General features: G+C 44.4%; 1 long non-coding RNA gene across 1 annotated transcript in view; it reads right to left on the bottom strand.

The window, feature by feature from the left end:
* Positions 1-4332: 4332 nt before the first annotated feature.
* LOC134911771 (uncharacterized) overlaps positions 4333-11356 on the bottom strand; it is a 63810-nt gene continuing 56786 nt past the window's right edge. Inside the window, exon 3 of the long non-coding RNA XR_010176831.1 lies at positions 4333-4456. This is a non-coding gene — a long non-coding RNA (uncharacterized LOC134911771). The remainder of the gene's footprint in view (positions 4457-11356) is intronic.

Below are 11356 nucleotides of genomic sequence, written 5' to 3'. Positions count from 1 at the left end.
TGTGTTACCAGCGGCGCCCAGCTCTCCCTGCACAGCGGAAGCCGGCGGCAGGAGCTCACTACTGAGCTCCAGCTTCCAGCTCCCGGCTCTGTCAGTGCGCGCTATGAGAGAGACGTCATGATGTCTCTCTCATAGTGCTGGGGAGCCAGATGGCGGGAGGATCACAGCGGTAGGACGTGGGAGCGGGGCTACACTACTGGGGGCATTACTACTTGGGGCAAACTACTGGGGGCAAACTACATGGGGCTAAACTACAGGGGCTAACTACAAGGGGGGAAAGCTACTGCGGGCATTACTACTTGGGGCAAACTACAGGTGGCAAACTACATGGGGCTAAACTACAGGGGTGCATTACTACTGGGGGCATAACTACTACAGGGGCGCATTACTACTGGGAACATAACTACAGGGGTGCATTACTACTGGGGGCATAACTACAGGGGCGCATTACTACTGGGAACATAACTACAGGGGTGCATTACTACTGGGGGCATAACTACAGGGGCGCATTACTACTCGCGGCATAACTACAGGGGCGCATTACTATTGGGGGCATAACTACAGGGGCATTACTACTGGGGGCATTACTACTGGGGGCAAACTACAAGGGGCTAAACTACAGGGGCTAAATGACTGGGGGCATTACTACAGGCCACATTACTACTGGGGGCAATACTACACAGGGGCATTACCATTAAGGGCATTACTAATGGGGGCACTACTAATGAGGGCATTGAAAAGGGGGCACTTCATAAGGGGCATCACTCCTGGGGACATAAGGGGCACTACTACTGGGGGCATTGCATAAGGGGCAACACTGTTATGGGCTCTGTAAAAGGGGCACTACCACTGTGGGCACTATTTATTTATTTATTAACAGTTTCTTATACAGCGCAGCATATTCCGTTGCGCTTTACAATTAGAACAACAGTAATAGAACAAAACTGGGCACTACCAGTACAGTGGACATTGCATAAGGAGCACTACTACTGTGGGAATTGTAAAAGGGACGCTACTGCTGTGGGCATTGTGTATTACGGGGTGCTACTACTGTCGGCATTATGTGTATTAGGGGTGCTACTACTGTGGGCATTATTACTATTGTGTGACCACGCCCCTTTCTTTTTGAGACCATGCCCCTTTTTTGGGGTGCGCGCACAATACCTTTATTTCATGGCCGCCGGGAGGGTTGGGGGGGGGGGGGGGGCAGTGAGTTCCACCTCCTCTCAAGGACCACTTTAAGCACTGCTTGGGGGCTGTATTAAAAACTTTTTCATCAGGATATTTACTATTTGCTAGTACAAATAATACAAATAGGACATTTTAAATAAACACATCCTCATTGCCTCCTTTTGTTTCCCAGTTATTTAGCTAACCAATGAAGGTCATTAACTGGATTTCTATGGAAAAAAAAATAGGAAACTTAATAGGGGTGGTTGGATATTATTATTATTATTATTATTATTATTATTAGTAGTGCTGCCTAATGTCCAATGCTTTTGGATACAGAAAAAAGATGCTGCTACTGACCAACACTCGCCTCTGACTTGCTGAAGGTCCCCTGGCCAGGTAGTGTACATACAAGCAGGGGTACTGCACAGCTGTCCCTGGCCTGGCCTCTCTGACAGAGAGGGGAGGGCCCATGCTGCTCATGCCGCCATCCGCCCGCCTCCTTACCCTCGCCGTCACTCGTCCCCGTCCATCCGCAGCAATCTATTGAGAACATCTCTCCCAAAATGGCAACCGGCTCAGAGGAAACCGTTATTAGTATTTAATCTTTAATAACTGTCTCCTCTGAGGCGGCAGCCATTTTGAAAGGGATGTTTTCAATAGTTTAAAGCAGGCAGGTTGGAACAGCAGCCCCTGCCAGGACGGCAGACCCACAGCAGTGGCGGTAGCAGCAGCAGCAGCCTGGGCAGGTGGATTTCCCTGACAACGAGCAGAACTCCTGACGAGCAGGTACTGGGCATATATATATATTTCTTTATGAATTACCTATCAGACTGACTTTTATATCTATAGTATGTACCAGTATATTTTTATGTATGGTTATTTTTATTTTTAAGTGAGAGGCAATAAAGTTACCGACATCAGAATCCCAGCACCCATGAAATACCGGCGGTCAGAATCCCGCCCGGAATCCCCACTCAGGTGGTGGTCCACGCCACCACCCGATGGGGAATATAACCCTGTAACGACCAAAGGTCACCACTGGGCCTGAAGTGTGGTGATCGCAGTGAGCCCATGATGGGATGCGCTGCACTGGCCGCCGCTATTCTAGCTGGCGGGATCCCTGCATCGGTCTCCTGACCGCCGGAATCCTGTCAGCCTGGATATCATACTGAAGCCGTTTAAGCATATGTTTCTTCTTATGAATACAGCTCTGCTATTGGGTATATATGAATAAATGCGCATGTTATACATATCTGCATGTTATTAACAACTATTCTTTTAGTAGATTCTAATGCTGTTTATCCTTCTAAAAGGTGCTGGTAATGGGAACCATTGAGTAACAGCACTGCTTATGTCCTTCATGGCTAAATAACAAGAACATATATTCTGCATTATAAAGTATTATTATAAATATGACAACTAGTTCATAAACAATAAAAATGTGTGTATAGTACTTTAAAAAAAAAGAATACATTAAGAGTCTACGTCTTTTATTGTCTACAATTATTAAAATATTAAACCAATGAGATGTTAACATTTATTAAATATTTAGAAACAGACATTCTTATTGGAAACTATTCTTAATATTGTTCTAATAACTTATTTGCGTTCAGAAAGTAATCCATGTGAGGTATTCTGAAACTTGAGAAAATCATTGTGTTCCTTAACAATGGCTTGCTTCCTTAGTAACTATACTTAGTATGCTCTCTGTGAGGGGGTTGCTCACAATAGAACACATAATAAACATAATGAATTTGTACTGTACATCTCTATATATAGGTATCCTTATTATTATCATCATGTATGTATAAGCACTTGATATAAACCACAGTGTAGAATAATTTACAGATGGTAAAGAAGACATGGTCCAAAAGATCTAGTAGTGTTGCTGAACAGGTAATACTTGAAACTCAATTCCGTGTAAAATCTATATGTGGTTGAGCAAAACATTTGATCCCGCAGAGCAAGGCAGGGTTGCTGCAAGTAGAACAGGAAAGTAAATAAGGCGAATAGGCCCAATATTGCACCATGCGTGGCCCTTAAACAACCATGATGCCTTCTAATCAACCTATGTAAATCTATGGGATCATCAGACGGGTGGTCTTCAGTTTGCCGGCCGTTAGGATCCCGGTGCACAGTATACCGGTACTGGAATCCCGACACCCGGCATACCGACACCCGGCATACCGACACCCGACACCCGGCATACCGACACCTACCGACACCCCTGGAGGGAGAATGGATAGCGTGGCACACGTAGCGTGCCACCATGCACGCAGCGTGGCGAGCACAGCGATCCCGCAAGGGGCTCATTTGCGCTCGCCCAACTGTCGGTATGCCGGCGGTTGAGATTCCGGCACCGGTATGCTGGCCGCTGGGAGCCCGGCCGCCGGCATACCATACTACACCCCATCAGACATGTAGGACAATGTAGTAATGTTCAGAAATTACTATCAGCCTGCCATGAAGCATAGAGACAAGGTTGCCACCTGTGAGACCAACTTGAGGCCCACATACATTACAAGGTGGAACTTTCTTTGGTCAGTGTATGTGTGTATGCATCAATGAACAGATCAATGAACAGACACATTTAAACACATATGTAGAGATTCCGAATATCTATTTTTAATTATTGATCTGTGAGCTGGATAGTGGCTGCAGGAGAGGGATCTGAGGATCTCTCTCCTCTAAATATGCCTCCATAGGCATAAAGCAGTTTACGCCTTCTGAGGATGGTGTAAACCAACAGGGCCAAACTCCAAGAGGCTTCTCTTTTCAGAGTTTGGTATGTAGGGGTCACACCACAGTCTCCCTTAATAAAAATGGGGACTGTGGTCTGCAGAGCTAATTAGTATTTTCCCAGAGATTTCACAGAACTTTCCTGCATTAGGCTGTTAGCACATAACAAAAAATAATAAAATTATGTAGAAACTGCAGTTTCTACAGAATTTTATGAAGAAAATCCCTTTAGGATGTCACGGTGATAATCCAATCAAATAGTTGTTTCATTGCATTTAGCATTGGGGTTACTGTAGATGTTTAGAAAGAATATTGTCCTGTCTGTCTGTTATACTATGTCTTATAATACTGTCTCTATAGTAAATAGTTCAAAATAATCAGTGAGGGACTGAGGTGCAGACGCACACAGCCTACCTGTCAGTTGCATGCAGGGAGCGATCAGTGTTGTCATCTGTCCTGTGGGTTGTCACAATGCAGGGAAGGGTATGTGCTGTTCTCGACTCCGCATACCCACGGGTCACCAAAGATCTTGCCGGCAAGAAGGCTGCATGAAAATCCAATTTTACAGAGGTGTTAGAAGTCAGGGACACTGGAGGGGGTGACTACAACTGCGTCCCTAGGTCACAGTGCCCCGGGCAGTAGCCCTGCTAACCCGCCCCTTGAGCCTGTGGGCAACACCACCTTTTGCACTCTTTAGACAATCTGAATAATCTCTCCCATAATCCGCACACAGAAATTTGCCAAATGTAGAAGGTACAGTACATCCCCACCATAACTGACTTCATATAATACAGCACAAGACAACAGGTGTACACTTTACACACTAACGACATAGGATCCAGGATCTGTTGTACACATGCTGATGGCTCTTGTGTGTTTTTGCACCAGACATGGGTGGTCATTCCGAGTTGTTCGCTCGCTAGCAGTTTTTAGCAGCCATGCAAACGCTATGCCGCCTCCCACTGGGAGTGTATTTTAGCTTAGCAGAAGTGCGAACGAAAGGATCGCAGAGCGGCTACAAAATAATTTTGTGCAGTTTCAGAGTAGCTTCAGACCTACTCAGCGCTTGCGATCACTTCAGACTGTTCAGTTCCTGTTTTGACGTCACGAACACGCCCTGTGTTTGCCCAGCCACGCCTGCGCTTTTCCTGGCACGCCTGCATTTTTTGAACACTCCCTGAAAACGGTCAGTTTACACCCAGAAGCACCCACTTCACGTCAATCACTCTGCGGCCAGCAGTGCGACTGAAATGCTTCGCTAGACCTTGTGTGAAACTACATTGTTCGTTGTAATAGTACAACGCGCGTGCGCATTGCGCCACATACGCATGCGCAGAAGTGCCGATTTTTTGCCTGATTGCTGCGCAGTGACAGAAATCTGCTAGCTATCAACTCGGAATGACCCTCATGGGGCAATCACTTACAAGGCAAAACCATGCCTTGTAAGTTATTGCCCCTTTAAAAAAAAGTCAGAGATCGCTCGGCATCTCACACCTCTGGCGATCTCAGGCGTCATTACATCTGGCCCAAAGTAACTATTACTCTCATGACCCTTGTTTAATAGGTGTTCTGTATAAAAGAAATATGTATAGCATATGAGGTGTACTACTATTTGTACACTCAAAATTGAAGGAGAAAAAGATGGGGGGATATCAGAAGAAACGGGGAGTCATTCACATTGAGACTTGGGCCAAGCTGGAAAATGAGCACAGATTTTTTTATTTTTTTTTATAAGTAGCTCATTAGGAAATGTTAAGATTCCTGGATAATGACCCCAGAGAATGAGATTAGGGCCATTTAGGGCAGAGTTCTCACCTTCCTTCCATGTCATCCCACACAATGTTCTTTTCTACATGCCCACATACTTGTATTTTTTATTGCATGGAAATGGTAAATAATAATAGTAGTATAACGTGTAATCCCCGGCAATATACCGCATGGCTTAGAGAGGTGTGTTCTGTGTCTCTTCCTGTAGCACTGTGCACTGCATACCTTACAGACCACAGTACTGCTTTGCCCAAGGTCTGGGTTTGACACTTCTGAGCAGTAGTTTCCTGTGTTCTATTTGTCATAGAAAAATAAACAAGTTATTTTTAAAATATACAAACATTTGATGTTTATTAATGAGGTTCTTATTGTATCAACTAATATATTTTACATGATTCAAGATACAGTACACCACTATATGAATGGACACTACCATAGCTCCTAATGAGATCATTGATTTCAACAGACCCTGATAAAAGTCCTGTTGCATATACAGCAACCAAGACTGATAATGTAATCCAGACCCTCCTTCTAGTCTAACACTTTCTTCTGTTACCTTTTCTTCACTCATTTTAAGGGTAATAGTTAGGAGATCGAAAGTCACTATGCCGACATGGGAATGCAGGCGTTGGAATGTCGGTGAGGTCAATTATGAAGTATCAACTAGTGTGAAAGCAAAAAAGATGGCTTTTAGGAAATACAAACAGACTCAAAATAATAATGACAAAGAGGTGTATCTTGACAGACGGAAGGATGCTAAGAAAGTGATCAGACGTGCAAAGGCAGAAGCTGAGGAGAAAATGGCCCAGTCAGTAGATAAAGGGGGCAAAACTTTTTTTAAGTATATAAGTGAAAGGAGAAAATCAAATGGAGGAATAATAAGACTTAAGACAGAGAGTGAGCATATGGTGGAGGGAAACAAGGCAATAGCAGATCACCTAAATAATTATTTTTGCTCAGTATTTACAACAGAAGAAGGGATGGGGCCACAGTTAAGTTGCAAGGACATTCATAAAAATAAGGTAAATGAAAATAAATTTACAGAGGAGAAGGTCCTAACAGAACTTTCAAAACTAAAAGTGGATAAATCAATGGGACCAGATGGGATACACCCAAGGATACTCAAAGAGCTAAAAGATGTGCTGGTTACACCTTTAACAGAATTATTTAACCAGTCACTAAATACAGGTGCTATTCCAGAGGACTGGAAAAGAGCAAATGTAGTTCCACTGCACAAAAGTGGAAGCAAGGAAGAAGCAAGTAACTACAGACCAGTAAGCCTTACATCAGTAGTAGGGAAAGTAATGGAAAAACTATTAAAAGAAAGAGTAGTGGAATAACTTAAATCAAACAACTTACAGGATCCAAAACAGCATGGATTTACTGGTGGGAGATCATGCCAAACAAATCTTATTGACTTTTTTGACTCTGTGATGAAAATAATAGATCAAGGGGGAGCTGTAGATGTAGCATATCTAGACTTTAGTAAGGCATTTGACACTGTCCCACATCGCAGACTGCTAAATAAACTTGAAAGCCTGGGGGTGGATTATAAATCAGTTAAATGGATAAGAACCTGGTTGCAGGATAGGAAACAGTCGTAGTTAATGGAGTGCAATCTATGGAGGGAAATGTTACCAGTGGAGTACCCCAGGGATCTGTACTTGGTCCAGTTCTCTTTAATATCTTTGTTGGTGACATTGCAGATGGTATTGAAGGGAAGATATGCCTTAATGCAGATGATACAAAGATATGCAAAAGGGTAGACACACCGGGAGGGGTCAAACAAATGATTAATGACCTAGGTAGGCTTGAGAAATGGTCAAGAACGTGGCAACTACAGTTTAATGCTAAAAAATGCAAAATCATGCACTTGGGTCTCAAAAACCCAAAGGCTAAATATAGTATCAAGGGTACTATAATGGAAACTACTGAGGAGGAAAGGGATTTAGGAGACACTATTTCAAGTGACTTGAAGGCAGGAAAGCAATGCAACAAAGCAATGAGAAAGGCAAGTCAGATGCTTGGTTGCATAGGGAAAGGAATCAGTAGCAGGAAAAAAGAAGTGATAATGCCACTGTATAGGTCATTGGTACTGCCCCATGTGGAATACTGTGTCCAGTTCTGGAGACCATATCTCCAGAAGGATATAAATACATTAGAGAGTGTACAAAGAAGGGCAACTAAAATGGTGCATGGCCTACATCACAAAACTTACCCGGAAAGGCTAAAATATCTTAACATGTATAGTTTGGAGGAGAGAAGGGAAAGGGGGGACATGATAGAAACTTTCAAATATATCAAGGGTCTTAACAAAGTTCAGGAGGGAAACATTCTTCAAAGGAAAAGAAGTATTAGAACTCGAGGGCATACATTGAGACTGGAGGGGGGGAGGTTCAGGGGAAATGTAAGGAAAAATTACTTCACAGAAAGGGTAGTGGATAAGTGGAATAGCCTCCCATCAGAGGTGGTAGAGGCTAAGACTGTAGGACAATTTAAACATGCTTGGGACAGGCATATGAATATCCTTACAAAGAATTAAGGTTAAAAAAGGGTTGAGATTGCCTAAAGGATAAAATAAAAAAGGGGCAGACTAGATGGGCCAAGTGGTTCTTATCTGCCGTCAAATTCTATGTTTCTATGTTTCTATGCTACTTACAGCATGTTAATTGGATCGCTAGTACATCTTTAAAGTTTAAACAGTGGGGCAGGTGTATTAAGCCTGGAGAAGTGATAAAGCAGTGATAAAGAAGTGATAATCAGCTCCTAACTGTAATCTTTCAAACCCGTAATGATTGGCTGGTGCATTATCACCTTCCACTTATCACTGCTTTATCACTTCTCCAGGCTTAATACATCTGCCCCAAATGTATTCTTTACCAGAATATTTACAGTTGTAATACCGACTTGGTTAACATGCTCTAAGTAGCAGCATGTCATCCTTTTGGAGCCTGCATTCCGGGGTTCAACATAGTCACTGTAAATCCTAAGTACACATCCCCTTTTTGAATCCATGGTTCACCCCACCCCCTCCCACTATACATGCCTGTATATTGGGGCTAATTCAAGGTTGATTGTAAAACAAAATTTTCCTCTAATGGGCAAAACCATGTGCACTGCAGGTGGGGCAGATATAACATGTGCAGAGAGAGAGAGATTTGGGTGGGGTGTGTTCAAACTGGAATCTAAATTGCAGTGTAAAAATAAAGCAGCCAGTATTTACCCTGCACAGAAACAATATAACCCACCCAAATCTAACTCTCTGTACATGTTATATCTGCCCCACCTGCAGTGCACATAATTTTGCCCATTAGAGGAAAATGTTGTTTTGCAATCAACCTGTCACGGGCTGGTCTGATTGTGTCCCCAGTAATGACCTGGATAAGCCAGTGGAGAGCGCAGGGAAGCAGAAGTTAGGTGGCTTGAGATGTGGGTGGTCATTCCGAGTGATCACTAGCAGCATTCGTTTGCTGTGCAGCGATGAGGCAAAAAACTGCACTTTTGCGCATGCGGCGCAATGCGCACGCGCGATGTACTGTTACTATGAATTATGTAGTTTCACACAGGGTCTAGCGAAGTTTTTCAGTCGCACTGCTGGCCGCAGAGTGAGTGACAGGAAGTGGGCATTTCTGGGTGACAACTGACCGTTTTCAGGGAGTGTTCGAAAAAACGCAGATGTGCCAGGAAAAACGCAGGCGTGTCTGGGCGAACGCAGGGCGTGTTTGTGACGTCAAAACAGGAACTGAACAGTCTGAAGTGATCGCAATCGCTGAGTAGGTATTGAGCTACTCTAAAACTGCACAAAAAAACTTTGTAGCCTCTCTGCGATCTTTTCGTTCGCACTTCTGCTAAGCTAAAATACACTCCCAGTGGGAGGCGGCATAGCGTTTGCACGGCTGCTAAAAACTGCTAGCGAGCGAACAACTCGGAATGAACACCATGGATAAGTCATATGCTGAAGCACTCTTGAAGATTACACAGTGAGCACAGAGAATTTGCAAAACCTGAAGGAGAGGCGCGGAGTCTAACTCGCCCGGGGTTTTCGCCAGTGATATGGTCTTCGCTGCGCCTGACGAGCAGGTCGCGACCCCCGGCTCAGGTTTCTCTGTGGAGGCTGTGAGACACTCTGGCATACTGGGATGCTTAATACTGGATTATACTGAAGTGCTTAACCATCGATGGTGAGTCCGATGGTGATGTGGGAAAATAAGAATTTACTTACCGATAATTCTATTTCTCGTAGTCCGTAGTGGATGCTGGGGACTCCGTAAGGACCATGGGGAATAGCGGCTCCGCAGGAGTCTGGGCACAAAAGTAAAGCTTTAGAACTACCTGGTGTGCACTGGCTCCTCCCCCTATGACCCTCCTCCAAGCCTCAGTTAGGATACTGTGCCCGGACGAGCGTACACAATAAGGAAGGATTTTGAATCCCGGGTAAGACTCATACCAGCCACACCAATCACACCGTACAACTCGTGATCTAAACCCAGTTAACAGCATGATAACAGAGGAGCCTCTAGAAAAGATGGCTCACTACAGCAATAACCCGATTTTTTGGTAACAATAACTATGTACCAGTATTGCAGACAATCCGCACTTGGGATGGGCGCCCAGCATCCACTACGGACTACGAGAAATAGAATTATCGGTAAGTAAATTCTTATTTTCTCTAACGTCCTAAGTGGATGCTGGGGACTCCGTAAGGACCATGGGGATTATACCAAAGCTCCCAAACGGGCGGGAGAGTGCGGATGACTCTGCAGCACCAAATGAGAGAACTCCAGGTCCTCCTCAGCCAGGGTATCAATTTTGTAGAATTTTACAAACGTATTTGCTCCTGACCAAGTAGCTGCTCGGCAAAGTTGTAAAGCCGAGACCCCTCGGGCAGCCGCCCAAGATGAGCCCATCTTCCTTGTGGAGTGGGCATTTACAGATTTTTGGCTGTGGCAGGCCTGCCACAGAATGTGCAAGCTGAATTTTACTACAAATCCAATGAGCAATAGTCTGCTTAGAAGCAGGAGCACCCAGCTTGTTGGGTGCATACAGGATAAACAGCGAGTCAGATTTTCTGACTCCAGCCGTCCTGGAAACATTTATTTTCAGGGCCCTGATAACGTCTAGCAACTTGGAGTCCTCCAAGTCCCTAGTAGCCGCAGGCACCACAATAGGTTGGTTCAGGTGAAATGCTGAAACCACCTTAGGGAGAAACTGAGGACGAGTCCTCAATTCCGCCCTGTCCGAATGGAAAATCAGATAAGGGCTTTTACAGGATAAAGCCGCCAATTCTGACACGCGCCTGGCCCAGGCCAGGGCCAACAGCATGACCACTTTCCATGTGAGATATTTTAACTCCACAGATTTAAGTGGTTCAAACCAATGTGACTTTTGGAACCCAAAACTACATTGAGATCTCAAGGTGCCACTGGAGGCACAAAAGGAGGCTGTATATGCAGTACCCCTTTTACAACGTCTGAACTTCATGGACTGAAGCTAGTTCTTTTTGGAAGAAAATTGACAGGGCCGAAATTTGAACCTTAATGGACCCCAATTTCAGGCCCATAGACACTCCTGTTTGCAGGAAATGTAGGAATCGACCAAGTTGAATTTCCTCCGTCGGGCCTTACTGGCCTCGCACCACGCAACATATTTTCGCCAAATGCGGTGATAATGTTTTGCG

This window comes from Pseudophryne corroboree, chromosome 4 (genome assembly GCF_028390025.1).
Source record: "Pseudophryne corroboree isolate aPseCor3 chromosome 4, aPseCor3.hap2, whole genome shotgun sequence".
Lineage (NCBI taxonomy): Eukaryota > Metazoa > Chordata > Amphibia > Anura > Myobatrachidae > Pseudophryne > Pseudophryne corroboree.
The sequence above is the reverse complement of the archived record's forward strand: the minus strand, read 5'-3'. Positions and strand labels throughout refer to the sequence as shown.